This window comes from Orycteropus afer, unplaced genomic scaffold (assembly GCF_000298275.1).
Source record: "Orycteropus afer afer isolate SDZICR_OR568_19922 unplaced genomic scaffold, OryAfe1.0 scaffold00077, whole genome shotgun sequence".
Taxonomy (NCBI): Eukaryota; Metazoa; Chordata; class Mammalia; order Tubulidentata; family Orycteropodidae; genus Orycteropus; species Orycteropus afer.
Genome location: NW_006921664.1, coordinates 8458788 through 8484731, shown reverse-complemented (window position 1 = coordinate 8484731; position 25944 = coordinate 8458788).

The window sequence follows — 25944 nt, the reverse complement described above, 5'->3', positions numbered from 1 at the left end:
TGAGTCAAGTTCTTGATATAAAACTCCATTGTGTTCATTTACAAATCCCACTTGGTTTGGGGTATTATCCTTTTAATAAATTGCTGGATTTGGATAGTAAAATTAGTATCTATTTTCCTAAGTGAAATTGCCTTTGGTTTTCTTTTTTTTTTGTGTGTGTATGTACATGTTACTTTTCCAAGTGATTATATCTTATCTCTGATAATTTAAAAAATGAGTTGTAAGAGTCATACAGCATAATAACTACCTATAGCTCTATCAAGTGTGGGTAAAAAGTGTACCCCTTTTTAACTAATTAATTAATTAATTTTTTATTGTGATTTGGGTGAAAGTTTACAGAAGGAACTCACTTTCCATGCAGCAGTTCACATACACTTTGTCTCATTACATTGACTACAATTTACCACAATGCAACAGCTACCCTCCCACTTCTTCCCAATAGTTAACTCTTCCCTGTGTCCATCCCTTCACACACTCCTACCCACTTAGCTGTCTCCCTGTGCACAAACAGCCCTTTTTTCTCCCATGATTGTTCTCTCCATATATCTATATATCTATCTAGTACAAATGCCCACCTGATATGCCTGTCTTTTGTTTGGCTGGCAGCCACAGGTGTGGGATCAATTCTAGATCTAAAGGTTAGCTAGGGGCATAGTCTCAGTGGTTCCACCAGGCTCCTTCAGACCAGCAAGACTGGTCCTTTTTTTGTTCAAATGATTTTGAGTTTTGTTCCACATTGCTCTCGCTCTCTATCCAGGATCTCCTATATAGATCCCACTCTGAGTGGTTGACAGTGGTAACCAGGAACTATCTAGTTCTTCTGCTCTCATAGTCGTATAGGCTGAGGATCTCATGGTGTACCAATTGCTTGGACAAATTGTTTCCATGAATCTTTGGTTTTCCTCATTGTTCTTTGCTCTGGACATTGAATCTAGATGGCTGCTTTCAAGATTTTAAGATCCCAGTCACTGCTTGCCAAAGTAGGAGGTAGAACAATGTTTTGTGTAGTATGTTATGCCAGTTGAGCTTGATGTCCCTTGCAACTATGGTCCCGAGCCCACAGATCCAACTACTCACTCCCTCTGGGTAGCTGGCTGTGCCCAAGAAGTGACTACAACCTTGTCCTTTTTCAGATCTACTATACACCTGGGAATTCTTACAGAACATGTGAATACACTTGTAGAACCACTGTCTGCCAACCCTATACGTGGTCTTGGAAAAAGTGTACTCTTTATCAGAGGAAAAGGGGAAGCATTATGAATTTTTCACATTTTATTTATGTTATTAGCTCCTTAGGCTTTCTTTTTCTTCTTATATCACACTTGTCTTTAAATTGTCATTTTTCAGCCTCTTTATCAGTGAATTAAAATTTACAACAAAAGTCACATGTATAAGATTAACAAATGTTTAATATGGTAATAATGACTTTTGTAGATGAGGTTTGTGTGAATTGCTGTTTGGGTGTAAATTTTTATGATTTTCCTGTAAAGATTTTTTTTTTCTGTCATTTTATCAATTGTCTTAAAACAGTCATATTCTCTGACCAGGTCCTTCTATACCATAGGCTGTATCCCCCCAAAATTATTAAAAACAGTAGACAGGGATTCTAAGCCCAAACAGAGCCCATTGCCTTTTAGTTGATTCCAACTCAAACAATCTCCATTGTGCTTCAAGGCTAAAAATCTTTAAAGAAGTAGGTTATTTCATCTTCCTCCCATGAAGTATCTGGTGGGTTTGAACCATTGACCTTGTTAGCAGCTAGATGCCTTACCCACTGTGCCACCAGAGCATCTTAGACAGAGATTAATGGATGATTATTTTCATTGCAGTGTTGTATTAATGCCTAGAAACAACACAAATATCTAACACAGGAACAGTGAGCTAACATAAGCATTATCTGTACAAAGAAATGTTATGGTATTTTAAAATACTATTTATGGAGCGCTTTTAATGATACAAGAAAGTGTCAATAATATAAAGTCATGCAGAACAAAAAATAAGATAGAAACTTATATATGCAATATTATCTCAGCTTTTAAAAGAAACATATTTAGTGTAAAAGAAACAAAAAAATTTAATGACATGTTAGTACTGTTACTCCCAGGTGGAAAGATACAGCAACTTTTTCTCCAAGTTTTTATACTTTTTTCAAAGTTATTTTTTAAAATAAGAAGTAACAAGCTTTTGTACTTTCTATTTTGAAATTTCTTTTAAACCCTTCTGCATGAGAGCATCTTGTGTTTGGAAACAGTGACAATACCTCTCCCACATCTTCTCTCTTTTAAAGCAAATAGAATAAAATTCCTTCTACTCTTCGTCATAGTTGTGGTGTCTCTGGCCCTCCCCTCTCCTGGGTAGTCACCTGGGCACCTCTGCAGGTATTAATAAGGTTGGAGCTTTGCCTCTCCTGGGGTTTTCATATAAGATGTGCCTTCCACTGCTATATTTAAGCCATGAGTGCCTTCCAACAGTTCATTGTATTTGTCAAATTGATTTCCATCTGCAATTCACTCTATTCATGGCCCATATGCCATGCCCTACACAGTAGCTCTCATCAACTATCCTTTGTTGATGTAGATTTTGCCTTTTCCCAAGGCAGTAGACAGCTAGCTTGTCTGTTAAATGAAAATGTTAGCCTGCCACTTTGCCTCTGAAAACCACTGTTGCTTTTTTTCCTCTAGCAGTCCTAGGTCCTTCCTCACTTGCTAGTCTTCTTTCTAGGTTAGACCCAATGCATCAGGATGACCACATTTGCATTTTTTTCCCTCAGTTTAGTCACCTACATCTTCATTTCCAGGTGTACATCTTGTGAATCAGATTGGCTTCTCAGCCCATCCATCTTCCCAGCCTGTGTGATCTTTGCTTCCATAGGGGAGATGGTTATTCTGATGGAGTGAGATTTATTCTTTTCTCTCTATATATTTTCTTTTTTTAAATTGTGATTTGGGTGAAAGTTTGCAGAGCAAATTCACTTTCTATTCAGCAGCTCATATGCATTTTGTCTCATGACATTGACTGAAATTTCCCACAATGCAACAGTTCCCCTCCCACTTCCTCCCCAGAGTTTGGACCAAGCTTTATTCTTAGTGGTTTCAGAAATCAAACTAAAATTTCTCATATTTTGTATTAACATAGGAAGAACCTTCTAAAGAATAAAACAGTGGAAAATGAAAAGAAAGAAAAAAAATAACAGTGTGCAGAAATTGGGACTAGGGACGGGACATACAGGAGAAAGAACTTCTGCATTGGATGGGAAGATGGAATTAATACATACTGAGGTTCATTCCCCTAGTGGGTTCCCTCACCTGCCTAACTCAGGGATTCAACAGGGATCAGATGAAGGGACCTATGAAGAAAGAGATTTGTCAATGTGGTCAATAGTTATTACTTATTGGGGAGACAAACACTGGAGGAGATTTTGCAAAGATATGGAGTGTAGAAAGAGTGGGTTCTCGTCTTCCCCCTGTCTAGTACCATCAGAAGAAAAGGGAGAGATATAAGGAGAGTGAAGAGAGAGGACTTGCAAAGGAGTACAGGAATCATAAGCCAAGATAAATGCTAATAAGACTTTTTAAAGTTACAAAGAAAACAAATAGCTAGGGAGCTCTGGTAGCGTAGTGCCTAAGGCACTTGACTGCTAACCAGAAGTCTGGCAGTTCAAACCCACCTGCCACTCCTGAAGGAAGATGGGGCACTCTACTTCCATAGTGATAATCCCTCAGAAACCCAAGGAGGGGTCGCTATGAGTCAGGTCCGACTGGGCGGCAAATAACAACAACAACAACAGGCTTTTCTCATTAACAAGTTCTTGTCATGAGGAGTGAGTGGAAGTGATGAAGACCTGAATCCAACCAATAGTGGACTTTAGTGCTGAAAGTACTGGAAAAACTCATGTTGTTGCTTTAAGGTTTATGCTTTAAGTAGGGAAAGAGGAAAAGAGGAGGAGTAGCTGCTACACGAACAATGAGACATGGTTGAGGAACCTGGATGATTCCCTGGGTCTAGTGTGGGGGCTTGTTTGCTTACCCTCTCCCCAACCAGTTTCCACTGATATTACACACACATGCATGCACACACACACACTCACATTCCATTGTGGGGCAGTAGTGTATAATGGCCCTGTAGCCAGATTATTTGGGTTTATATCCCAACTCTGACACTTCCTGTTAGTATCACACTGGGCAAATTAATTAACCTCTCTCTGCTTCCATTTCTTGATCTGAAAAACAAAGAAATTAATTATATTTAACTGTTAGAGTTATTATAAAGATTAACTGAGTATATAAAATTAGCACTTAGAATAGTGCCTGGTATATAATAGGCACTCAATACATTTCAGCTATTATTGTTATTATGAATTCCTTTTTTATGCTCTACCATTATCTTGACTCTGCTAATCTCTGTATCTCTTCTTCTTGTGTCCCTCAGCCTCTGACCTTGATGACAACACTCAACTCTCTCTCTACAGATCAAATTCCTATTGAGTTAATGATTTCTATCTCAGTTGAGCAGAGCTTTGGCACCAGGTCATCTCAGAGGACAGCTTCTTAGTTCACAGATAAGACACACTTATTTGCCCAAAAAGTTCTGTTAATAGTAGCTACAGTGTATAATGCATGCTAGCAAGAGAAGCAGGGTCAGAGGGTACCAGCTAGAGGGCATCAATTTTGAATAGTGAAACTATGTGGGATTACATTCGAAATTAAGGGAAAGGTTATTTTTAAAATAGGTTATTTTAAAAATAGTGTGGGTCTACCATGACCCTGCCTGTTATGAAACTCTGAGTTCAGGACCTTCACAAGCCATGCCCTCTGTCCTTGGAAAAGGGCAATTTGTCCTGGAAGCAGAAGTGGGAGCCTGTTGATTGAGGGCAACCTCACTGTGAACTTATCTGGTAAGATGAGCCAATGAGAGACTTGTTATATTGCCTGGTGACTGATCATAGCTCCCTGTCACTCTTCCATAATGAAAGAGTAGCATAAAGGCCCTTAACATTGGTCATATTGTAGCCATTTGTATGTCATTCAACCTCAAGACAAAATGTGCTTCTTGAATACAGGAGCTCTACTTGATTTATCTAAGTCCACAGTGCTCAGAACAAAGCTTGGCATGTGGGAGGCACACTAAGTGCTTATAAATAACCAAATCACAAGGTCCCTGGAGGCATTTTTCAATGTAGGTCTTTCTAAAACTCTAACTTATGTATTCATTCATTCATCCGTCCAATGTTATTTTTATAAAGTCATTCCTGGTAAAGTTGTTGCTTACGCAGAAGACCCAGGTTTAATCCCTGACCAACGCATCACATGCAGTCACCAAGGTGTGTTGGTAGAGCTTGCTCATTGCTATTTTGCTGAACAAGTCTCTGTAGAGCTTCCAGTCTAAGGCAGACTAAGAAGTTCTGTCAATCTACATCTAAAAATCAGTCACTGAAAACCCTTCATCACAATGGTTCGATCCACAAACATTCATGAGGATGGTACAGTACAAAGCAATGTTTTGTTCCATAGTGCATGGGATCATCATGAGTTGGGAGAGAACTGATAGCAGCTATACACAATAGTTCATTTTACTTGGATCCACAATCAACACTTATGGAAGCAGCAGTCAAGAAATAAGATGACATATTGCACTGGGCAAATCTACTGCAAAAGACCTCTTTAAAGTGTTAAACAGCAAAGATATCACTTTGAAAACTAAGGCACATCCAACCCAAGCCATGGTATTTTCAATAGCCCCACATGCATGTAAAAACTGAACAACAAATAAGAAAGGCCAAAGAATAATTGATGTATTTGAATTGTGGTGGTGGGGAAGAATACTGAAAATACCATGAATTGCCAGGAGAACAAACAAATTTGTCTGGAAAAAGGGAAGCCCAAGTGTTCTTTAGAAGCAAGAATGGCAAGACTTCATCTCACATACTTTGGTCATGCTGGCAGAAAGGACTTTACCATGCTTGGTAAAATACAGGGTCAGTGACAAAGGGGAAGACCCTCAGCAAGATGGCTTGACACAGTGGCTGCAAAAATGGGCTCAAGCATACCAAAGATTGTGAGCAAGGTGCAGAACCAGGCAGTGTTTCTGTTGTACATAGAGTCTGTATGAATTGGAGCTGACTCCATGTCACCTAACAACAACAGCAATACACAACAAAAACTTTCCTGGGTGTTTAAAAGTGTCTTGGACTTTGTTCTCAAGGAGTTTATTTGTATATGCCTAGAAATCTAATACAAGGTGAAATAAACAAAAAATAAATAAATAAACAAAATAGATCAAAACCTGACAAACTATTCTCCTTATTAACTAGCCCTAAGCACTGTATCAGGAGCTCTGGTAGCATAGTGGCTAAAGCACTTGACTGCTAACCGGAAGGCTGGCGGTTCAAACCCACCAGCCACTCCTCTCAAACCCACCAGCCACTCCTCGGAAGGAAGGTTGGGCAATCCTACTTCCGTAGTGATACTGCCTTGGAAACCCAAGGAGGGGTCGCTATGAGTTGGGTTTGACTCGACGGCACATAACAACAACAACAACAACAAGCACTGTATCTAACTGCCATGGATGATAGATTTAACTGTAAATTTATGAAGCTGGGCTCTCATTGTAAACAAACCAGCAAAAGAAAAAAAAAAAAAAGAAAGAAACCTAGAAAAAATTACCCATTGCAAATGAGAAGCTGTTAAAGAAGGGAGATGGGTAGGTGGGGTTGGTGGGCAGTAGCAGAGGCACTAATGCTTCATTAGATTTTCAGCTTGGTAATAACCCCACTCAGAACTCAGTGGGAGTTTAATTGGTACTAAAATCTGATTGGCTAAGTCCAAGGTTTAGCTCTACCATTTAATTAGAGTAGAATTTCCCTAATAAGTTAAAGTAATTGACACTTTCTCTCCTAACTGCTTGTCCACTGAAACTACTGTGCTAAGAACAAAACAAAACAAAACAAAAAAAAAAAAACTATTAACAGAGAGAGAGAGAGAGAGAGAGAGAGAGAATGTGGCATTGCCCTTATCAAGCTGTTGGGAAAAATATTTACACTGCATTTTGCTTTTTTATTTTTTTTTTAACTCCCATTATTCTGAAAGAGAGTTATAGTTTTTTCTGACATATGCCAAAGCAGGTTTTTACATTTTGCAAGTATGCAAATAGCAAATGGAATAAGAAATTCATGCAGACACTTTCCCAGATTTTCAAATGCAGAACATCGTGTTATGCTGGTTCCACAAGTTATAATTGCACTTAAAAGTCCTGCCTTGGTGTGGCATTTGGGGTCTTTGGGGATTCTGCACACTATTTCATGTCTGACTTTTACAGCTTTGTAATCAGCCCTATTCATAAGAACTAGCTTATAGGAAAAACATTTCTTCTTCAGAAAGAGAAGTAGTGATTAATGAGGACTTCAAGAGTGCCTTCTGGGTCCTGAAGAAGCCCAACAAAGAAAAGGTACTCTGGCAGTGCAGTGGAATTTCTGCCACAGTCCCAAATTCCCTCTCTTGATTTCTGAGAACTCTTTCCTGCCGCCAATGTCTCAATATCTATTGTCTCTGCCTCCTTCTCTCCGTCTTTCCCTGGAATCTCTCAGTAATCTATCCGGGGTGGCACACTTTCAGGAATGCCCTCTTTAGGAGTCTTATAAAATGTGTAAGGTTGTATCATTCTTTTCTTCTCAGGAATAAAGGAAAGCTCTTTATAGAACTGGAAACATTTGCTTTCAAACAAAATCAATTAAGTACTCCCCAGGGCTGGGCCACAGAGATTCATTCCTCACCCTCCTGTGACCAAAATGGTGAAAGACATTAGTGTCTGTCCTTCCAAAAGTCCCAAGGACCTTACTCTGGAAGGACACTCCCTTCAGAATGTCTGCACACTCACAGGGCAGACAGTAGCTGCAGCTCCTGTGTCATTCTGGTTAATCCAAGACATCTGGCTACCCTATGTGGGAAACCATGTTCTGTGTACCCTCCAGTGTAAGCAAGAGGACATGTCCTGTGCATGAAAGATCTGTTTTCCAGGGATGTAAAGCCAACTAGAAAAGATTATAGTGACAGACTTATCTCATGGGGTATGCTTTCTTTATAAAAATCTTACAAATATATTATTTAAATCTATTTTCAAATAAGTCAAGTATTTATAACATAATTTTCAAAACAAACAAGTATTCAACTTAAACTTCTAGATATTTCTTTCTGGCTTTATCCTTTAATCTAGCAATTCTGCACAACCTGTTGTGGTTAATGACAATTATTGCAGGAAGAAACTATTTTTGTTAGAAATTCATGCTCTGCTGAAGTCCTGGAGAAGGCAAGTGAGCTATAGAAATCATCACTGTTGGACTCTAATCTAAGGGCACTGCGGGTTCTGTCAAACCTCTTGCCTAAGGTATTAGTTGTCAAAGAAGCTAACCTGAGAGGTAAAATACCTGGATTTTCCTTCTCCACCTTAACTGGCCCTGCAATTTTGAGCAAGCCACTTAACTTCTCAATTTACTTAACCTTAAAATAATATAACAGAATTTTCAAAATTAGGAGAAACCTTTGGGGGGAGCACTATTTCACCTTCAGTTACTTCATTTTAAGGATGAAAAAACTAATACCTGCCTTTTCTAACTTCCAAGCTGGTTTAGAATCTCAACCAAAATTTCAGCATGCCTTAAAAAGTTTGAGGTAGTGCAAGATATTATGCAAATGGAACAAATAATACTTACTAATGCTCACAATTTAAATTACAAAATTCTTCAAAGTTCAGTCCAAATATGTACCAATGAAAAAATTATTTTTATTAGCATTAATAAAATAGCTGGATACTAAGCTTGCTATCCTATAGAGTGAAAGAGAGCTGAAAGTCTGTAAGATGGAGGCTTCCTGGTGGTGTGGGGTGCCTCCAGGCACTTGTCAGTAGAGCTAGGTTTGCTGACCCACCAAACGAGAGTTGAGTGTCTTCAGGCCGAAGCTTAATGGCAGAGTGAGGTGTCTCTGGGCACTTACTGGTGGAACTAAAGAGCTTTGTAACACTTTCCCAAGCAGGCCAGAGTCTAGGTTATGGGGCCAAGGGGCTGAGAAACCAGAGAGGAGCCTGCCTACGGGCATAGGAAGAAGAGGCTGTCTTGACCAAAGAATGAATCCTGGTTCATTCTGAATCCTGAATTATAACCTGTTACTTCCCTAACAAATTTTAAATTCATGAGCATTGCCTGAGTTCAGTGTGGCCATTCCAATGAATTATTGAACCTAGCACAGAAGCAGAGAATGCTGTGGGAGGAATGGCTAGTGTCAGACTGGTAAAAGCATTGGAAAGAGGAGGCATGTCTGACCTTTGCTTTATAGGAATCAGCCTTGGGCTTATGGTGATGATAACACTCTCCCTTCATTGTGAAGTTAGAGGAGATCAGACATCTCTGTCCCACCATTATTACAGTGGCATATTTGACAGTATGATTCCAAGGAGCAGGAGTGAAAGTGAGGGAAGTTAAAGAGGAAAGAGGGAAAGCCAGTTCCAGGATGATTTATGAAGTTGGCTACCTCTAGAGATGGGTGCTCAATCTCAGAGGACCTTCTCAGGAACCTCAGAGGACAAAAAGGGAAAGGTATTTGGGTCCTTGCATTTATTATTATTATTAATTTTATTATGCTTTGGGTGCAAATTTATGGAACTAATTTGTTTTACATTCAACAGTTCGTGCACATTTGATTTCACTCTCCAATTACCATCCCCAACCATAACAAACTCTCCTCCCCTCCCATCCTTGTGACTACCCTCTTCTTGTGCCCTTCTCCTTCTTTTTCTTTTTAAATTGTGATTCGGGTGCAAGTTTACAGAGCAAATTCACTTTCCATACAGCAGCTCACATATACTTTGTCTCATGACATTGACTGCAGTCTCCGACAGTGCAACAGCTCCCCTCCCACTTCCTCTCCATAGTTACCTCTTCCCTGTGTCTTTCCCTCCATGCACTCCTGCCCCCTGAGCTGTCTCCCTGTGCATATACAGCCCTTCTATTCTCCCATGATTAACCTCTCCGAGGAGTGTATCTACTTAATGTAAATGTTCAGCTCATATGCCTGTCTTTTGTTTGGCTGGCAATCGTGGGTTGAATTCCAGACCTGAAGGGCAGCTAGGGGCCATAGTCTCAGGGATTCCATCAGGCTCTATCAGACCAGCAAACCTAGTCCCTTATTTTTTTTTTTTTTTTAATGATTTTGAGTTTTGTTCCACATTGTTCTCCCACTCTATCTAGGATCTCCTACATAGATCTCCCTCCAAGCAGTTGACAGTGGTAGGCAGGCACTATCTCCTGTGTCCTTCTTAACTATGCATTCCTGTCTGTCCAGCTCTTCCTCTATGTGAATGCCACCCCTCTGGTGTCTAGGGATTTATCTCCCTAGAGTAAGTGAGTACACCACACTGGTGTAGGTGTTCAGCATGTAGGTCTTTATACTGCTGGTCTGAGAGCCAATCCATGGGAGGGAGTCCACTTTTGGGCCAGAAAGGTAACCTGGGGCCATAGTCTTGGAAGTTCCACCAAACTCTATCTGAACAGTAATTCTGATCATTTTTGTGTTTTTGAAATTTGTTCCACATTTTCCTTCCCACTCTATCCAAGATCTCCAGTTCCAATTCCTTTCCAAATGTTTGGTATTGGTAGCCAGGCACCATCTAGTTCTTCAGGTCTTGGGGTCATGAAGGGTGAGGTCCTTGTGGTCCATCTTTTTCTTGTACTAATTGTTTCCATGTCTTTTATTTTCTTCACTCTTTATGATTCAGATGAGAGAATACCAATAGTTTCATGTTAGATGGTCACTCAAAGCTTTTAGAGGCATTAGTACAGAGTAAGATGCTACAGATGCCCCTTGACCTAGAGTGTCAGCAAAACTCTAAGTCAAGAAGCAAGAGGAAATTGACCCAGGTACAGCAATGAGCTGTCAGATAGCATCCAGAACAAAACTGGTTGAAGCTTGCAAACACCTTGTCACTGTAACCGTGGCTGGATTAAGAAGAGGAGTTGAGAGGATTTAAGTAAAGTGTCAGTGAAAATGAGGAAAACTATCAAAGTGATGGATTGACTCAATAACCATAACAGTAGACTCAAACATACTAATGATAATGAAGATGGCACGAGACCAGGTAAATTTTTGTTCTATAATACTTAAGGTCTCCATGAGTTGGTGCCAAATGGAATACAACTAACCACCACAACAACATGAAGTATCTGATACAGTTTAAATACCAACCAACCTATACGCTGTTGAATATTTATTCATTCATTCACTAAGAACTTGTCTTTGGAAGTCTCTAATACATTAGTTGATCAAACTTCCCTTAACAACTTAAACAACACAGAATTTAGCTCTGGGCACCTCTATGTCTTCCCTGAGATACAGGAAAAATGTGCATTTGTTTAGGCTTGGTCATTGAGTGTTTCAGTACAATGCACATGGAGTACTTTAATGACTTTTGCATCAAGTCAGTAAATTTCACTTAGGAGTGTATCTGCATCTCTTTAGCTGCCAGAGAGACTAGCCATATAGATATTTGGTTCCATGCTATGAGGTCAAACCATCTTTGCACAGTTTCATTTGGTTAAGTTTTGAAGTATCTCAAAGTGTTAACAAAAAAAAAAAAAAAATGGGAGCTCTGGTGGCGTAGTGCCCATTAATAGACATAGCGTAGAGGTATATGGAGAATGAGGCTGATTTAGTTAAGAAATTTCTTTGAAATGTAAATTCTCAGTCCAGACCTTCACTCCAGACATACTGAATCAGAAGGTGTGGGGACAGAAATCAGCATTTTAACTAGCCCTCCAGGTGATTCTGATTCATGCTGAACTTGAGAACCATAACTCTAGTGGGATCTTTCAACATATTTCTTTCAGAGTAGCAGACAACTTCAGGGAGAAAAAGAAAAAAAAAAAAAAGTCATCCAGGCAATATATCAATAAATCAACTAGTTAGTTCATATGGTTTAAGCACTTACTTAGATCCAGTTACTATTATGGGTTCTGGGGCTACAAAGGTAAACAAATCACTTAGCCTCTAATCTCAGATTTTATAATCTAGTGGAAGAGGTAGACAAGGTGACCAATAAAAATAACACATGGTAAAAAAGAGCACCTAAGTGGGAATTTTCATCCAAACTCAGAAAGGGAATAAGAAAAGTGATGACTTGTAAATTAAACCATGAAACAAATGATGTGTTGAAAGAAGATAAAAGGACACTTCCAAGAGAAAAGATAGGTCATTCAAAGACTTAGAGGCAAAACTGAGTCTGTAATATAAGCTAAGAAGAGACAGGAAGGGTAAGAAGGGACAGAACATGAATTATTTAATATGTAAAGAAGTTTGGGTTTTATTCCTAGAGCCGGGAAGAACCATTACAGGGTTTCATCAGGGAGCCACTTGCCAGCCTGTTTGACTTTCCCTCTCGCTCTGGACATGTCAGCATGCTTGAAATTCAGCCTAGCCATCTTGGTCAGTCCAAAGGCTGACCAAGCATTGATGACCCAAAATTTTATATTTAAACCTGACTCTTTCCCAAATTTCCAGATTGATATTTCCACTGTTAATTTGACAAGAGTAAAAACACTTGATTTCTTTCCCCTCAACCTTGCATCTCATTCAATTTTTCCTCAGCTCAGGAAATGGCAACACCTTCTATCCTGTTTCCCAGCCATATGTAGGACATAACCAAGATTCCTCCCCTCTCTCATCACGTCCATCCAAGCCTTAAACCAATCCTGTCAGTTTATCAAGTTCTATTGGCTCTACCTCTAAAAATTATCTTGAAACTTGCCACTTCTTACTGTCTCCTCTACTTCCTTCTTGATGGCAAGGTGACTTCCTAATAGCACATAGCCTATATGGCCAATTTTCACAGAAACTTTTTATCAGTCCCTCAGAAGCCCTGTGCTGGGTTTTGACTGGTCTTATGTTCATCCATGAGTCTATAACTGTAGCCCATCAAATAAACTCTGCTCAATCTTGGGCCATAAGCTCATCTTTGCAGCCAAGGGTGGAGATAGTTTCACTTAAACCACAGAGTGGCTTCAAATGGAGGGGGCTGTGGAGAAAACTGTGGGGAGGAATATAGGATCAGAGAATTCCTTAAGGAAATATGAAGTGTTACAAAAAGAAGGGTAATGATACTGGTCAAGTAAACAACAGATTTCCACTGCAGTGTCAAATCAGAAAACCATGGAATCATGACAAGTAGATGAGGTTTTTTTTTTTTTTTTTTCAAAATGTACTGGAAGATCACAACTATTTAAATATTGGCATTTCATTTCCAAGGGTTTAAATACAAATCAAAATGATTTTACGTGACCTAGGTTGGGCAATCTACTTCCATAGTGATACTGCCTCGGAAACCCAAGGAAGAGTTGCTATGAGTCAGAACTGACTTGATGGCAGTGAGTTTGGTTTTTTGGTTTAGGTATTCATTCACCAATATTATAAATTAGTGCTTGGCTGTTTTTGGTATTGGGCTAGGCAGTGCTCATTGCTGGTTACTACCAGAGGTTATGATTTCTACCTTCTAGCAAAATCTAAGTCTCAAGCAAAGCATTTAAGTATATGAACTAACACTGGTCCAGTTCTTACATTGGAGTAAAGAGTTTATTTTCTATTCCATATATGACTCAAGAGGACATGTATTGACCACATATGAGGTTATATAATGACCATAAAGTGCATATATATGTAGGAGCTCTGGTGGTGTAGTGGTGAAAGCATTTGGCTGCTAACCAAAAGTTCAGTGGTTTGAACCCACCAGCTGCTCCAAGGAAGAAAGATGAGGCAGTGTACTTCTGTGAAGATTTACAGCCTTAGAAACCCACTGGGGTCTCTATGAGTTGGAATTCATTCAATGGCAATGAGTTTGGTTTCGTTGGTTTAATGCTTATCTAGTATATAATGACCATATAGAGCATGTATGGTGTATGTCGTTGTTGTTGTTACGTGCCATTGAGTCGGACCCCTCATAGCGACCCCTCCTTGGGTTTCCAAGATGATATCACTACAGAAGTAGATTGCCCAAACTTCCTTCTGAGGAGTGCCTGGTGGGTTTGAACCACCAGCCTTCTGGTTAGTAGTCAAGTGCCTTAGGCACTATGCTACCAGAACTCCTTGTATGGTATATAATAGCTATATAGAGCATATATGATATATCAAAACTATACAGGGCATGTTATTGTTGTTGTTGTGTTCTGCCTTGGAATTGGACCTGACTCATAGTGATTCATCCTTGGGTTTCCAAGGCAGTATCACTACAAAAGTATATTGCCCAACCTTCCTTCCCAAGAGTGGCTGGTCAGTTTGAACTGCCAAACTTCTAGTTGGCAGTCAAGTGCCTTAGGCACTACGCTACCATATATAATGACCATATGGTGCATATATAGTATATGATGATTATACAGGGTGTATATAGAGACTGGGAGCTCTAGTGGCGTAGTGCCTAAGGCATTTGACTGCTAACCAGAAGGCTGGCAGTTCAAACCCACCAGCCACTGCTAGGAAGGAAGGTTGGGCAATCTACTTCCGTAGTGGTATTGTCTCGGAAACCCAAGGAGTGGTCACTATGAGTCGGATCCGACTCCATGGCAGTGGGCTTGGCTTGGGCTTTATAAAGACTACACAGGTATAAGGAGCTCTGATGGTATAGGGGTTAAGACATTTGGTTGCTAAAAGATGAGGCAGTCTGCTTCTGTAAAGATTTATAGCCCTGGAAACCCAATGAGGGTTGCTACAAGTCAGAATCAACTTGACATCAGTGAGTTTGATGAATTTGGTTTATACAGGGCATATATGGCATATAACAACCATATAGCAGAAAGGCCACAGATTCCTTCCCATCACTGCACTGGAGAAACAATGTCATGACCACACACGGCACACATAATGACAATTTTTACAGGCATTTTTATTGGTATGTACCAACGACAAGATTGTAGTCCATACAGAAATTGAAATCAATAGTTCAGAAATACAAAATTCCATTTTCTTTTCTTTAAAGCTTGTGAAATCCCTGAGGAAAAGACCATTGTAATCCTGACATCCTGTCAGGATGTCAACAGGCAATGCATGCCTTCTTCTATAAGCAACCAATAGGTGTAGCACCATGAGCTTTCTAAGTGGAAGAATTTGACACATCTATTCCTATAAACAGAGAGAAACAAAAAAGAAAATCTTTCCCAAAAGACCTTTCTTCTTTCTCCATATCTTCCAGCTTTGTCCCCAAATAAGGTTTTTGATTTTGAGATCTCTTTCTCTGCTTGTAGTGTCATGGGATTTGATCCCTGCCTTTCTGATCTGGCACCTTCTCCCATTTTGATGTGTCAACTGGTAGGCAAACCTGTATGGTGAGACATAAGTTGGAGGAAAGAGCAATTCTTATTTTAAGAAGTACCCAGTACTTTGTCCAAAAAAATAAAAATAAAATAAAATAAAAAAACCACTCATTGCTGTGTTCCGAACCTGAAATACTTTTTTGGGAAAATTGAAAGGATATGGTTTCAGGCTGAAGAGAGAGGTAAAGGAATATAATGACTATTAATCTTCCATGCTGATCTTTATCTGCAGAAATGTGTAGAAACCATAACTGTTCCCTTTGCTCAAATAATGGAAAAATGGTTATATTTACGCAAAAGCTAAATTATCACAACAAAAAAGGGGCAGAGAAATGACTGAAGGCAAAAACTAGTCCAAAAGCAAACAAATTGATATCTCCCTAACCACAAAACACTTCATATTGAAACCCTTTGACAGCGTTATTGGATTTTCCTACAAAGATCACAATAGTTACGCTTGCAATTAGCTTCTGAAATTAACTTGGAGAGCTCACATTGGCAGTTGGCTTAGTAAGCAAGTATCATGTTTTTCTTTTTGTTAATCTTACTCTTTGCCCCACCCCCTTGTTTTGATTTCTGCTCTTTTTCTGTTTTCTTTTTTTAAGATTTCAAACACACTGCTTTATCATTTCTCTAGTCTCCCAGTCCAAAATTCTGTGGAAGATTCTATTGACAGTGAAGTTCACTAATGCGACAAAGCCATCAATACAAGTAAGTTGTCCAGGACACAAAACAATTCCAGCAGATAAATGCTTAAGCCTCTCTTTTGTTTTGTTTTGCTACTTTTCCAAGGCAAGATGCCTGGGCTCTTCTTTCACGAAAAGTGCAAGTGAAGCTGACTTAAATTTTAGGCTCTGTTTGTCAGCTGCTGGAGACCTCACCAAAGCAATGAACTGGGAAACAAAGAGAGTGAAACTGCAAATGCTGCCTGAGAAGGAAGCATTTATCCTATCACAATAGTTCTTTGTCTTTCCTGAATTTGGATTGGGTATCTGGTTTAGTGTCCAGATACACTAACCATGGACTTTCTCAAGAACCAAATGGAAAGAGGGGGAAAAAGAAATGCAAAGGTATTTTAGAGTCTAAGCATGATCGGATGAAATTGCTAAAATGACTTTTGCCAGAGGAATCTGGGCTAGCAAGGGCTACTGACTCTTCATCCAGAAAGCTTCCACTCCACAGATAAATTTGGCCTCCCCTTCCAATAGCATGAAAACTATTCTTTAACCTAAATGCATACAGCAATAGGCATTCCCAAACAACTTATGAAAAGATATATTGTGTTGTGCAAGGGACTTGGAGCAAAGAAAAAAGATTTGTTCTCAACATTTATAGTAAAAGAAATACAAGTTGTTCTCATTTGTCTATTTCATTTACAGCCCCCTGAAACTACAAAACCGAAACAATTGAAATAATTAGCAGCCTCCTGTTTATCATTACTGAGCACCATCATAACTGTCTGGCCATGCCATGGCTGGTTTCTTGAGCAATATATCCCTGACTGAGGCCAACTACTGGACAGAAGGGCAGAGAGCTGAAAAGGACTCCAAACACCATTTCAGGGTTTCACTGCAGCTGGAGCTGTTCCTTTTTAGCCTGTCCTAGAAACAGAGGCCCTGCCACATTGTTAAGTGGGGAAGTGGGGAAGGATCACATCTAAATTCCTCATGTATCTCAGAAATCTAAATTAAAACATTGAGGAAGCAGTTACTAGGTTGTTCTGACAAAGATAACAAGACTGTGAGGATTGGATTTAGAAATGAACAGTGCAGGGTTCTCTCAGTTGTCTGCAATCTGGAATGTCACACTCCGACATGCAAGTAGTTAGGATGAACTTAAAAAGCCAGACACCATAAAAGAATTAAGGAAAAAAAAAAAAAAAGCATTGCACATTATTATGGCTGTAGGACTTGGTACCATTATTATAGAATGCTGTACCATTTTGTTTCAATTAAGGAACACAAATAAATCACAATAAAAAAATTGTTCAATAAGTTTGGAAGCACTCTGTATAGTCATAACAAAGCTACCACACTGTTTAAATCGCCCGTTGAGAACCATCGTTTGGTAATGACTAACAGAGAAAGGGGACTCAGGGCCTCCTTCCCAACATTCTGGAAACCACTTGGAGTCCTGTTCTTTCCAGGTTCCCCCCTAACAGTTTTGAGGACTGATTGAAAAGGAACAGAGGGAGCCCAGGGTCACAGACAGAAGCATGCGACAGATAGCAGGCAACCAAGGCCACAGGATCCTTCCCATCGCTACCCTGGGGAACCAGTGTCAAGATAAGCGAGTCTCAGTCCTCGTGGCCTTGTGGCTTTAGTCCATGGCCCTATCTTACTGTGATATCCATATTCCATGGTTGGCAAGGGCCCTCATCCCAGTTGAGTGTAGCAGGTTGGTTAGCACACAGAGGCCTCGAGCACTAGAGATTCCCTTTGCTTAAGAAAGATCAGCCAGGATACCCCCTGGAAACCATCCAATGCTGTTTCAGCAGAACCGATCAGACATCTCCTGAAATTTCCATTACATCAATATAATGGTTGTTAGAACAAAGCAGGGAACACTCATCTGCTTTGCAGAATTTATTTGCACCATTCATTCTGCCTTGATTAAGCAGGCAGCATGGAACGGGTAAGCATATTCCCAGGAAACAGTTCCGATAACATAGGAGCCTTTAAGTCTGCTGGGTGTTTCTCTAATTTTCCTTAACAAAGAAGTAAGTGTTGATTCTTCCAATAAAAGTTATTTTTCACCTTCCTATAATTGAATCTGGGTGAATTTCCAGTAAATTTATTTTCCTCTTTTGTTTTACATATTCTCTTTTTAAGAAGATAGTTTGCTGTTCATGTCCTTCTCTCTGTTGTAACTATAGGTAAGTTTAGTGGGATTCTCCTTGTTCCCTTTTCTTTTTACCTTCCTATGCAGAGGATTATAAAACCCCACAGATTTGTTTTACTACTGTGAGCATAAAAAGCAGCAAGTTTGCATTTTGAACAGAGCCGAGATTAAGGCATTGGCAGCCTTGAAATAGCTCTTTCTCAACTTCCATTCCCATGAGGTTATCCACATAAAGTTGCTGTTAGTACAGGGCCAGTGTGATGAAATGTATTTGTTGAGTCTCTTTGGTGCCAAGGCTTTTGCCAACAATCTGATCTACCTGATAGTGGTACTATTTCAGAAATGTCCAGTCGGTTGAGCAGATACCGGGCCTGTGGGTTTTCAAGCACAGCAATAATAACTGAAAGTACAGTGAACAAGAACATTAAATGCCCTCTTTTTTGGCCGCTAGAAATACAAAGGCGAGAATGGGCAAAAAATCAGAGCTCTTCGAGTGGGAGTTGTTATTTTAGTACTAAGTCCTAGATTTACCTAAATTTAAAATACTACTAGGGTTACACAGCTGTAAGTTTACATTATAATATTCTTGTCACAATTTTTTGGTCTTCTTGCAGATCTATACTTCAGGGACTGCTTCAAGGGTTCTTTAACAAGAATATAATATACAAAAAGGCTTAAAACGGGTATTATGTGAAAAAAAAAGGTTTTAAAGTGGAGCACAAGAAAAATGTTTAATCTTAGAGTGGGTACAACAACAAGAACAGTAATAAAATGACCAAAATGCAAAAGTGAGGACAGTAATAATAATGTATATTAAAAATAATTGTTATGTTAGAAAGGGAAAAATTATGTTTGTTACTTTTTAATTCCTCATTTAAAATTCCCTCACTCAAAGATTCACTATTAGTCCAAAATACTCTGAAATATAATTAACATTTACATAGATTACTAGGATCATGACAACCTCACTCAGATCTCATGTTAACCTTGTGGTTCTAAAATACCTTATTGCAAAAGGTCTTGGATTGAAATGACATATGTGGGAGCCAGGTTCAAAAGCTGATGATTAGAGCTGAGAAGAAATAGCCAATCACTCATCAATAGGACCACATAGGTTGTGTGTATGTGTGTGTGTGTAAGGGAGTTGGGGTAAGGAGTTGAGTATAGGAAGTGGGGAGACAGGAGAAAAATGTACCAGAACTTATCATGTGGTTATTGTACCCTGCCAAGCAACAAACTTAAATGTAAAGTCTTAAAAGAATTCACAGAAGCCCACACAAGTAATGCCCCTCTAGAGTTTTCCTTCTGTCTCAAATATAAAAGCTGTCTTAAAATAATTCACAAGTATGGAAGAGGTGATGTTGTTAGTTGCTACCAACTTGATCCTAACTCATGGTAACCCCACATACAACAGAATGAAACATTGTCTGATTCTGAACAATCTTCATAATCATTGGTATGTGTGAGTCCATTGTTGCAGTTATTGTAGTGCCTTCCAACCCAAAGGACTCATCTTCCAGGGCCATATCGAACAGTATTCTGTTGTGATTCATAGTGTTTTCATTGGCTGAATTTCGGAAATAGACAACCAGGCCTTTCTTTTTACTCTGTCTTAGTCTGAAAGCTCTGCTGAAATTTGTCTACCATAGATGACCCTGCTGAATTTGAAATACCAGTGGCATAGCTTTAAGGATCATGGCAACACACAAGCCCCCACAGTATGGCAGATGAACAGACAGATGATGGAAAAGAGGTGTACTGAAGGGGGATGTGGTATTTAGCTGAATAATGATGTCTTTATTTTTTTTGTCCAACAAATTGCAGAACTCAGAATTCCACCAAGTTTCACATTACCTTGAGAGCAATTCCAGTGTATTGACATGTTAGCTCATCTCCTGCCCTATTGAAAATGGAGGAAAGATCAGTCGGTAGGAAGGAAGGATTCTTAAGGAAGGTAATAGACAGAGAAGATGTTGAAAATGGAAAACAGCCATGCACATCACACAGGAAGGTGGGCTCTGCTACTAAGTAGTCCTTAAGAAGAGAATAATAATAAAAATAATGACAGTGTCTATGGAGCATGGTTATTTGACCAGCTCTGTTGACAGGTTTAAATGTAATATGGTTTCCTTTTTTAAGACTGGAACCTGAATCTCAGAGAGTGACTTGCTCACATTCACACATTCCTAAGTAGAAAATCTGGTACTTGAACTAGGTCCATGTGCTTCTCTGGCCTATAATGTTCACCACTGTAGGGAGAGGAACTCCAGCAGGTACTAATTACATTGCCTGGTGCTGATGCCAAAGGGAAAAAGAATTCTCATTTATTCTTTCCTGGATGCTTTACAGACTATCTCATTTTATTTTTATCACAACTCTATGGATCAAGGATTATCATCCATCCCTGTTATAAAACCAGGTACTTTTGAGTCAACTCAGACTCAAGGCTACCTCTTGTGTGTCACATTAGAACTGCTCTATAGCATTGAGTTTTTATTGGTTGATTTTCCAGAAGAGGATATGTAGGAGGATGGGTGAACTTGGACATCCAATCTTTCAATTAGCAGCTGAACATTTTAACTGTTCACATCACCCAAGGACCCATCTCTATTATACCAAACCAAAAACCAAACTCACTCCATCAAGTCAATTTGACTTATAGCAAACCCTCCTAAGGTTTCCAGGTGGTATCTCTACAGAAGTAGATTGCCCAATCTTCCTTCTGAGGACTGACTGGTAGGTTGCAACCACCAGCTTTCTGGTTAGCAGTCAAATGCCTTAGGTACTAACCCACCACAGCTCCTATACAAATGGATTATTGAGAACTTAAAACGTTTTATTTATTTATTTATTTATTTATTCATTAACAAAAAAGTTACTGAACACCTATATACTCTATTATATGGACAAGAGGTGGTCATAGAATAATGATAAATAGATTGTCTTACTTTCAAGGATCTGATATTCTAGTGGGAAAAAGAAAACATTAAGCATACAATCACACCAAATACTGTACAATGACAAACTAAGAGGACTCACAGAAGGAATGAATCTATTCCTGGAAGAGCAGGCCACAGATGAACTTGACCTATCCTGGAGAGGTGAGTGCTGGACATGTGGTCATCATGGATGCTTCACTAGAGATGTGATCTGGACCCCAATCAAAAAAAAGAGAAGGAACTAACTAAGCACAAGGTTGTGCATGTGTCTGTGCAAGTAAGTGGTGGGGGTGGCACAGTGAAGATTTCAGGCAGAAGGAATAGTAGATGCAAAAGCTCCAGACCTCCAGGGAGCATCTCGTCAGTGTAACTGGAATGTGAAAGTCAAAAAGCCTGTCAGATGAAGCTGGAGACACAGAGATGTTTCAGGTGTGTAATAGCTGTGGTTTCTATGCTATTTTTCATCAACCCTTTCTCATATCAAATTGTGTAGATTGACGAGCCTAGGTTGTTTTCCCTTCACATCAGTTTCTGGACGTGGACTCATAAGCCTGTTCCCCCGTCTGACCCAATCTTACACACACTCTTCTTGTTTCTCTGACAATGCCATCTGGGTGAGGTATAAAAGGTACCCTTTTCTTGTTGCCACTTTCCTCAGTGCAGGACAGCAGAGTGGAGTAGCTAAGATCACTGGCTTTGGAGTCTAACAGGTCTAGAATCAAACCCTAGCTAAGGTGTTTTATAGGTCTGTGGACTCCAGAAAATCCCTATAAAACTTTGTTTGTCAGGTATGTAAAAAGTTTGATAGAAGGAATAAAGGAAATGATGTCTAGAAAGGGCTCAAGCCAATGTCTACCACATAGTGAGGTGTTCAAGAAATGTCAATTCTCACTGGGCATGAAGAAAGCATTAGACACACCTGGCTAGAAGTCATTTGCTGGTACTTAATGGACCTCTGCCATGCCAGGAGTCCCAGGGTGGCACAAATAGTTAAGTGCTCAGCTGCTAAACAAAAAGCATAATTATTTATAAACAGAACTGCTTTAAGTCTTAACTCTGCTTCTGCCTAGTTGCTTGACTTTGGCTAAATTACTTAAATGATGTGAGTTTCCCTATTTGTAGACTGAGGGAAAGTATCCATATCATAAATGGGAGAATGTAAGCAGAATATTTGGCACACTAATAAATGGATTCCATAGTTTCATTTTCTTAGAGATTTGTTTAACTTCTAGGTTAAGCACAGGGCAGAGCAATCAGTCTATATTCAAATCCTAACTCTGTTTCCAGTGACTGTGGGATATCAGACAAGCTACTTAGCCTATCTAGACTTCAGTTTCTTCATCTCCAAATCTAAGACATTCATACTCACTTTCCAGGGCTATTATAGGAAGTTAAATGCCTAGTAAGCATCCAAACATGGTAGCTGTTCTACTGTTTTATTATTATTATTATTATTATTATTATTATTATTATAACTATTATTTGTTCACTGCAGATGGATTGAAGGAAATCAAGGAGAGCTGAAGAAAAGCATGATAAAAATCTGAAAATGTAGAACGATATTAAGGAAGAGGTAGCTTAAATATAGGAGATAGTTTGGGTTGGAAAATAGTGATGATAAGATAGGAAGTTGTCGTTGTTGCTGTTGTTATGTGCCGTCGAGTTGGACCCGACTCATAGCGACCTCTCCTTGGGTTTCCGAGGCAGTATCACTACAGAAGTAGATTGCCCCATCTTCCTTCTGAGGAGTGGCTGGTGGGTTTGAACCACCAGCTTTCTGGTTAGCAGTCAAGTGCTTATGCACTATGCTACCAGAGCTCCTATAGATAGGAAGAGGTATTTAAGGAATCATCTTAGGCCCCAATGTGTCCATCTAATCTTAGAACCTTCCTAGAGTTGTTTAGGAGAGAGGAGTCCACTGTCTTTCTTAATAACTTATCACACTTCTTACAACTCCTGGATTCTTGAGGTTTTCTTCTTTTGTTGTTATTATAGTGTGATTTGTCATTGTGTGTCAGTGCAATGAGAGGAAAATCAGTATACATATCTGTGTAATAAGTTTTTTGAATATTTTAAGATATACTTATTTAGAGGATGGTCCATTTTTAGAAAGTAGGGATGGTTCAGTGGTAGAAATCTCATCTTTCATGTGGGAGACCTAGGTTTGATTTCCAGCCAATACATCTCATGCAAAGCTACCACTTGTCCACCAAAGGAGGTTTGCATGTTGCTCTGATACTGAACAGCTTTCAGGGGAGTTTTCAGACTAAGACAATCTAGGAAGAAAGGTCTAGTGATCTACTTCTGATAATCAACCAATGAAAGCCGGAGAGGTCACAACAGTCTGATCCCCAATCAATCATGGATTTGACACAGGAAAGGGCAGCATTTCTTTCCTTCTGTTGTGCATAGGGTTGCCATACATCTCAAGCCAACTCCACAACAGCTAACAACAGCAAACATCAATGGTCCATTTTTAAAAGCTAGTTTACTGCTAAATTAGATGAGTTGAACTCATTGCTTGTAGAGATGCTATGCAAGCAATAATTACAATGAAATTCAGGTATTCCCCACACAGTGTAGCTGATCTCAGAGTTTTCACTTTACATGTGAGAAAACAATTTTAAAGGGGTGAAGTAACTGTTCACTTAACGTAGTTTAAGTCCCACAATTTTTATTTGGCTCCTATGGTTATCAGAGTCAAATACCCCATTTGAAGAGGGTCACTGAAGATATGTTTAAGAAGCTGAAAATGTATAATAAATCACTGCCATCAAGCCTATTCTCATAGTTACCCTTTAGGACAGAGTAGAACTGCCATATAAGGTTTCCAAGGCTGTAAATTTTTATGCAAACAGACTGCCTCATCTTTCTCTCACAGAATGGCTGCTGGGCTCCAACCCGTGACCTTTTGGTTAGGAGCTGAATGAATTAACCACTAGCCACCAGAGATTAACTCATTTCCTTCTGATGATTCTTTCTTCCTACCTTGTAGTATTTCCTCAACACTTACCATATTATATTGGTCTTAACTGGCCCCAATTAGATTTAAAGAAAAAAATCGCAATATTAAGGGAAAGATTTCAAATAATGAAATCATTCTCACTTACATAGGCAATATGTACCATTAAGTGTTCATTAGTAAGAAAGGCTGCCTAGTATTTACACATAGACTTACATAAGACTCCATTTTCAGGTTATAATTAAAAAGAAATAAAATTAATATATCTCATTCTCCATGAGGATCCTACATCTGAAGCAGAGTATTTGCAAGTTGATAGACAACTCTGTGCATCTAAGGTAAAGTGAAAGATAGGGATAGAAAACACAAAAGTCTGCAAAGGATAAGCAGCCACTAGGAATCAGCAAAGCATGAGACACAGATTCTTCTAACATAGGCAAACTTTACATAGAAGCATATAGACATCCTCTTCACTTCCACACAGAAATGTGCTCCTACCTTTTTATTCTGGAGACATTCTTGGTTTGTCTTTTTGTCTTTTGCTGATAACATAACTAAGAGTCTCTGGGTGGTGAAAATGGTGAATGTGCTAGGCTGCTTACTAAAAGGCTGGAAGTTTCAGTCTGCTTAGAGGTACTGCAGAAGAAAGGCCTGGTGATCTGCTAAAAAATCAGCTCTTGAAAATTATCTGGTGCACAATTCTACTCCAACACACTTGGAGTCATCACGAGTCAGAGTCAACTGAATGATAACTGGTAAAAACATACCTACTGGTTTGAATTGTTTCCTCCAAAACTTAGTATTGAATTCCTAACCTCTGTGAATATAACTTTGATTGGAAATAGAGTCTTTGAAGATGTTACCAGTTAAAATGAGGTAACACCATGGTAGGGTGGGTCCTAATCTAATCTAAATGATGTCCTAAAAACAAGAAAAGAGACATAGGGAGATGGACAGAAAGAATATGGGTATATGATGGGCAAGTAATGCTGCATCTATAAGGCAAGAAACTTCTAGGGCTATCAAAAAAATTAAAGAGACAAGAAAGGATCTTCCCTTAGAGTCTTTGGAGAGAATATCAATCTGTTGACACCATGTGTTCAGACTTACAGCATCCAGAAGTATGAGACAATCTCTAATATTTTAAACCATCTACTTTATTGTACTGTTTTCTTACAACAGCTTTATTTTAGAGCAACTGAGATTATTTCTCTACCATGAGGTAAACAATAATGCAGAGTCACATGGTAATGGCATACTTGTGCATGCATTCTTCCCTTCCACCCCCAAGAAGTCTGCATCTGAGATTTCCATTTTTATAAACCCCAAATAAAACACTATAGCAAAAGAGTTAGATGTCAATGACAGTGAGGGTTTCTATGTCTTTCCTCCAATACCAGCTCCAATCACACAGGTTCCATTAAGATTCTTCACCTAAAATATGTCTCTTCTTTCAGAAAAAGTCATGGGTATATGTTGAGTAGACTCAAGGTGGCAGATTGAACACTCATAAAAACATAAAACTTCTAATACAAACGCAAATAATTGATGAAATGCTTTCAAAGGCATATCGTAAATTAGAACCAGAGAGGGAACCCACAGCAGGAAACAGGAATTAAAAGTACTGAAACCAAGTAGTTATTCTTGGAAGTAGGGTTTTATAGCCACATGAGAATGAGGTCTGAACACACAGTTACATGTGTCAGGCCCTCTGCATGAAGCTAGGAACTGGGACCAAGTTGGCTCTTATGAATGAGGATTGGATTAGTTAGAAAATCTAGGAACAGAACAAGAGTTACCACTTGAAGCTAATTCCCACTGTGTTCAGAATTTTTGTCATCCTTGTGCTGTTGTTGTTGTTTGCC